The sequence below is a fragment of the Notamacropus eugenii genome, chromosome 3, assembly GCF_028372415.1.
Source record: "Notamacropus eugenii isolate mMacEug1 chromosome 3, mMacEug1.pri_v2, whole genome shotgun sequence".
Lineage (NCBI taxonomy): Eukaryota > Metazoa > Chordata > Mammalia > Diprotodontia > Macropodidae > Notamacropus > Notamacropus eugenii.
In genome coordinates, this window is record NC_092874.1 from 151,927,969 (window position 1) to 151,933,968 (window position 6,000).

The 6,000-nt window shown below is 36.5% G+C and overlaps 1 long non-coding RNA gene across 1 annotated transcript in view; it reads right to left on the minus strand.

Annotated features, from left to right (window-relative positions):
• LOC140533434 (uncharacterized) overlaps positions 1 to 5,754 on the minus strand; it is a 33,961-nt gene extending 28,207 nt beyond the window's left edge. Inside the window, exon 1 of the long non-coding RNA XR_011976919.1 lies at positions 5,614 to 5,754. This is a non-coding gene — a long non-coding RNA (uncharacterized lncRNA). The remainder of the gene's footprint in view (positions 1 to 5,613) is intronic.
• Positions 5,755 to 6,000: the final 246 nt, after the last annotated feature.

Here is a 6,000-nt window from a genome sequence, read left to right on the forward strand (position 1 = left end):
CAGAGAGGGAATTCTACTCACAGTTCCAGGGCTGTAAAGAGTGCTTATTATTGCTCACAGACCAGAGTGCAGGCCAGGTGGGAGTAAACACCTCTCCCTTGACTATGCCACTTTGGAGGAACTGAAAACTTACAGGTCCCTAGAGATATCTCAGAGAACAGCTGCACAAAACCTCTGAAGCCTGGGGTAGTATACCTTCCACTTGACAAAGGATTTGAAAGTCAAGTAATTGGTTGGGAAAATGCCCAAAAAGGGGAAAAATTAAAGACTATAGAGGATTACTTTCTTGGTGAAAAGGTATTTTATTCCATCCTTTCATATGAGGAAGATCAAAGCATACAATTAGAGGAAGACTAAAGCATACAACTGGAGGAAGACAGCAAGATCAAGGCTCCTATATCCAAAGCCTCCCAAAAACATATGAATTGGTCTCAGGCCATGGAAAAGCTCAAAAATGATTTTGAAAATCAAGTAAGAGAAGTAGAGCAAAAATTGGGAAGAGAAATAAATGAGAGTGATGCAAGAAAATCATGAAAAACAAGTCAATAGCTTGCTAAAGGAGATCCCAAAAAATGCTGAAGAAAATAACACGTTTAAAAATAGACTAACCCAAATGGCAAAAGAAGCCTAAAAATCCAATAAGGAGAAGAATGCCTTAAAAAGCAGAATTGGCCAAATGCAAAAGGAGGTCCAAAAGCTCACTGAAGAAAATAATTCTTTAAAAATTAGAATGGAGCAGATGGAAGCTAATGACTTTATGAGAAATCAAGAAATTATAAAACAAAACCAAAAGAATGAAAAATAGAAGACAATGTGAAATATCTCATGGGAAAAACAACTGACCTGGAAAATAGATCCAGGAGAGATAATTTAAAAATTATTAGTCTACCTGACAACCATGATAAAAAAAGGAGTCTACACATCATCTTCCAAGAAATCATCAAGGAAAACTGTCCTGATATTCTAGAACCAGAGGATAAAATAGGAATGGAAAGAATTGACTGATTACCTCATGAAGGAGACCCCAAAAGGAAAACTCCTAGGAATATTGTAGCCAAGTTCCAGAATTCACTGGTCAAGTAGAAAATATTGCAAGCAGCCAGAAAGAAACAATTCACATATTATGGAAATACAATCAGGACAACATAGAATTTAGCAGCTTCTACACTAAGGGATCAAAGGGCTTGGAGTATGATATTCCAGAGGTCAATTGAGCTAGGATTAAAACCAAGGATCACCTATCCAGCAAAACTGAGTATAATACTTCAGGCGAAAAAAAATAGAATTTCAACGAAACAGAAGACTTCCAAGCATTCTTGTTGAAAAGACCAGAACTGAATAGAAAATTTTACTTTCAAATACAAGAATCAAGAGAAGCATGAAAAGGTAAACAGGAAAGAGAAGCCTTAAGGAACCCATTAAAGTTGAACGGCTTACATTCCTACATGGAAATATGATATTTGTAATTCATGAGACCTTCCTCAGTATTAGGGTAGTTAGAGAGAATAGATATCTAGATATAGATATGTATGGGTATATATGTATATTATATGTGTGTATGTATATGTATTTATATATACAAGGATGTATTACGTATGTATGTATAAATGTATTACACATAAGTATTGTATTATATTTTATATATATTTGTGTGTGTGTATACACACACACACACACACACACACACAGACATACACACATACATACGTAGACAGAGGGCACAGGGTGAGCTGAATATGAAAGGACAATACCTAAAAAATAAAATTTACTGTTGAGTGGAATGTACTAGGAGAAACAGAAAGAGAGAGGTAGAATGTAGCAAATCATCTCACATAAAAGGGGCAAGAAAGAGATTTTACAATGGAGGGGAAAAGAGAAGAGATGAAAGAGAATAAGTGAGCCTTACTGTCATAGGATTTGGCTTAAGGAAGGAATAACACACAGTCAGTTGCGTATGGAAATCTATTTTATCCTGCAGGAAGGCAGAAGGGGAGTGGATAGGAGAGGGAAGATAATAGAAGGGACAGCGAAATGGGGAAAGGGATAATCAGAAGCAAATACTACTGTGAGAGGACAGGTCAAGGGAGAGAATGGATTAAATGGAGAGCTGGATAGGACAGAGGGAAATGTGGTTAGTCTTTTGCACCATAACCATTATAGAAGTGTTTTGCATGGCTACACATGTATGACTTATTGCTTGCTTCCTCAATGAGGGCAGGTGGGGAGGGAGGAAGGGAGAGAATATGGATCTCAAAGTTTTAAATATGAATGTTAAAAATTGTTTTTGCATGCAACTGGGAAATGATACACAGGCAATGGGGTATAGAAATCTATTTTGCCCTACAAAAAAATAGAGGGGAGGGGGATAGAAGAAGTGGGGTTGATAAAAGGGAGGATAGACTAGAGGAAGGGGTGAGTGGGGTACATAATATGCTGGGGTGGGGTTGGGGAGAGATGGGGAGAAAATTTGGAATTCAAATTCTTGTGGAAGTGAATGTGGAAAACTGAAAAATATATATTTTTTAAAAAAGGAAAAAAGAAAAGCCTGAAAGGGATCAAGAAGAGTTCAACATGACTGAAAATGATAAAACAATATATAAATCATCTTTATGATGAACTTTGAAGAAAACATTAGATTATGTTTGAATTACTCTGTTTAAGAAAGCAGGACAATGTATGATACACTCTAGAAAGATTTCCATCCAAAATAGTTGGAATAAAAAACTCTCTGGTATATAAAGACATAGGCATCCTTTATTTAACTGGACATATATTTGGCATACCTCACTCCTTGACTGTGTTTCTGAATAAATAAATATGTTATTTTATATAAGAACAAAAAGAAAAGAAAAGAAAAACTTCAAAATAAAAGTCAGTACCTTCTCTGTAACTTATTGAGTATAGATTGATAGACCCAACCCATAGCACTCCCAAGTATAGGCCAAAATAGATTAAAATGTAACTGAGAAATGTTTAACAAAAATAAAAATACAATAAAATAAATGCTGTTCATCTGGTTTCCTAAATCAATATGTGGACTGCAGGGATCCTTATGTACAGTTTAGTGGCCCTCTTTCTATTTGAGTTTGATCCCACTGGCCTGGAGCACCAAGACTTGCCCAGGGTTACAGCAAGTATTTGTCAGAGGCAGGAACTGAACCCAGGCCTTCCTGCCTTCTAGACATGTTCTATATCCATTATACCACACTATCAATTATATGTGTGCATGTATTTGTGTACACATGCATACACACAGATGTGTATTCCAAATAAATATATATATGTTCCAGGAGCTGAGCTTGCAAAATTCCTCCTTTTTCTGCAGTGATCATTTACTGAATTCCTTAAGCAATCAGACTCTCCTAAAGCTCTCCTAAAGCAGAATTTTAAGATTATACTCAGGAGCACATGTTGAGTGGTTGTTGCCTTCTGAATTTCCATTGGCCAAAAGCTCACCCTTCAGTCTTCTCCCTACTTTCTGACTTGCTTGAGTTATGTAGTACTCTAATAATCAGCAATCAGATTTCTTTAAAAAGAAAAAAAGGCACTCGCAAGATGATCTTTTTTTTTAACTGCTGATTAAAGACCATTAGTTGCTGATATGAAGAGCAGTGCAGATTACTTGGAAACAAACATCTTTATTCATGAACATCTTTTGAAATTCAGACTTGCATATGTTTCATTTCACTTCTACACTACTGAAGTTTCTGAAGGAGAATGAACATGCTGATCTTCAGACCTTTGGAAGAATTTACGTAGCAAAATTTAAAAGTGATTGCCCATGCAAGAGTCCCTGGGCAGTGAAAAGCCTTTATCAATGGTCACTTCCAAGTCACACTGCTTGGGAAGCAAAAGAATGCTGTGAACCACCCCCTTCACCTAAAAGTCTCATCATTTGCTAGGACATGATGAAAACTGCTCATTTTTAAAAGTGTTCAGAATGTACATTACTGGCAGTTGGCAACAAATGACAAAAAAAACACAAAAACATGTGTTTTTTTTCCCTACCCTAATTCTTTCATTTAAAAAATTCAAAGCATGCTTCAGTTTTTCTAAGTCCTCTTTTGCTTTTCAGAAAACGTCAAGGCTGCTTAAGATTACATGATGAAGAATTAGCACCTAGTGCCTTCTGAGCTAAGCCACTTTTCTATACCATTGAAACAATACATATGAAAAGTCTCTACAAACCTATGTTTTCAAACATGACTAGTATGTTGGTTTTTCTTACCTATACTTATTCATTACAAAGGGAAGGTTTTTTTGGCAGGGGGAGATTAGTTGGTAGTTATAGAGATGCAAAGAAAAAACTAAAGGACATCAATAAAATATTTAAAAATGAACAGAAGAAAACAAAGTTCAGAGAGACAGGGCAATTTCAAGACTAAGTTTTTATATTTGATACATGTATTTTTGAAGGTATTTTTGAAGCCAGGTGGCTTTGGGCAGCTATGTGGTGCAGTGGATAGAGTACTAGGCCTGAAGTCAGGAAAATTCATTTTCCTGAGTTCAAATCTGGCCTCAGACACTAGCTGTATGACCCTGGGCAAGTCATTTCACTCCGTTTGCTTTGATTTCCTCATTAGTAAAATCAGCTGGAGAAGGAAATGGCAAGCCATTCCAGTTTGTTTGCCAAGAAAACTCCAAATGGGTCACAACTGAGCAACAATGCGGGTTCACACAATCTTTTTTTATTCTTTATATATGGAAATATTTGTATGTGCTGATGATTAAATTCACAATGCAAAATAATTTTAAAGAATCTCCAGAAAAATAAGATCTGAATCATAAAACATAGCTGATAACACATCCCTTTGGCTTATGAGGAACAGCTAATATGTATGTGATACACATTCTAAATATACAAATAATAGCATCAAAATTGTTACTAAGTTGGTAGCTAACAAGAATGGGGTCTTGTTCAATACAATTGCTATGGAAATTGGTAATTTCTGATTTAGTTTATTCAATGTCCTTATGCATTAGAGTCCTACCCACTTAGGTCTTAGTAGCAAAAATTCTTTAGTCTGATATTTGAGTACCACAAATTACTTTCGATTTCCCTTTCATACCCTTTTCTTCATCCCTAAAACATCACATTTCCCAGAGAAACTCCAAACCTCTCTCCTCAAGCTTTCTATGCCTCTCAGAAGAGGACCTTTACTTTCACTTCAGGAGGACAATAGAGGCCATCCTCTGAGTTCTCTCTTCTCTACATATCAAAACTCTACTACATGTTCACTAATTCTCTGACCTTTTGTCGGAGCAAGAAGCCAGTCTCTCTGTTTGAGCCCCAGATCCCATCTCCTTCTTTGTGAACTTGCCACTTTTATCAGTCTCTCTGTATCTCTGTCTCAGTTTCTGTTTCTCTCTGTCACTTCCTCCATTTTTAATTTCTCCTTTAAAAAAACCTTCCCCTAACCCTGCCATGCCCTCAAGATATCACCCTATATATCTCTTCTTCCTTTCCAAGATAAAGCCATCTATCTGCACTTACTATCCCGTCTTGATCACTGCCTCCTCACATTTCACTCCTCTCAATCTGACTTCCTACCCACTATCCTAATGAGAGATCAAGCTCATTATGTCTATAGTCTGAAGAATCCATCTTCTTACCCTTTTAAAAACCAATACAATGCTTGCCCATTGTCGATTCAGATGCAGCTCTACTAATCCTCTGATCATATGTGCAAGTTCTTTCAGTATCCTTCATGTTGCAATTTATCCGGGTCAGGTGATTTGAGTTCATTTACAACTGATTGGTGTTCTGCTGCTATCTACTCACCTGTTTTAGGTTTCAATTTCCTCTTAACCATTTTGGGTCCATCCTTTCTTATCTGAAGAAATGTTGGATAATGGAGCTAGCCAGATTTTATTCTCCTTGAGGACTGAAAACATCTTCTTTATCTTTTGTATCTCAGTCTCTTGTTCACCACAGTTTGTTATATGGACCAAGTATTTAATGTTTGATGAATGGATGGATGGTAGCTTCAGGTTGCATAG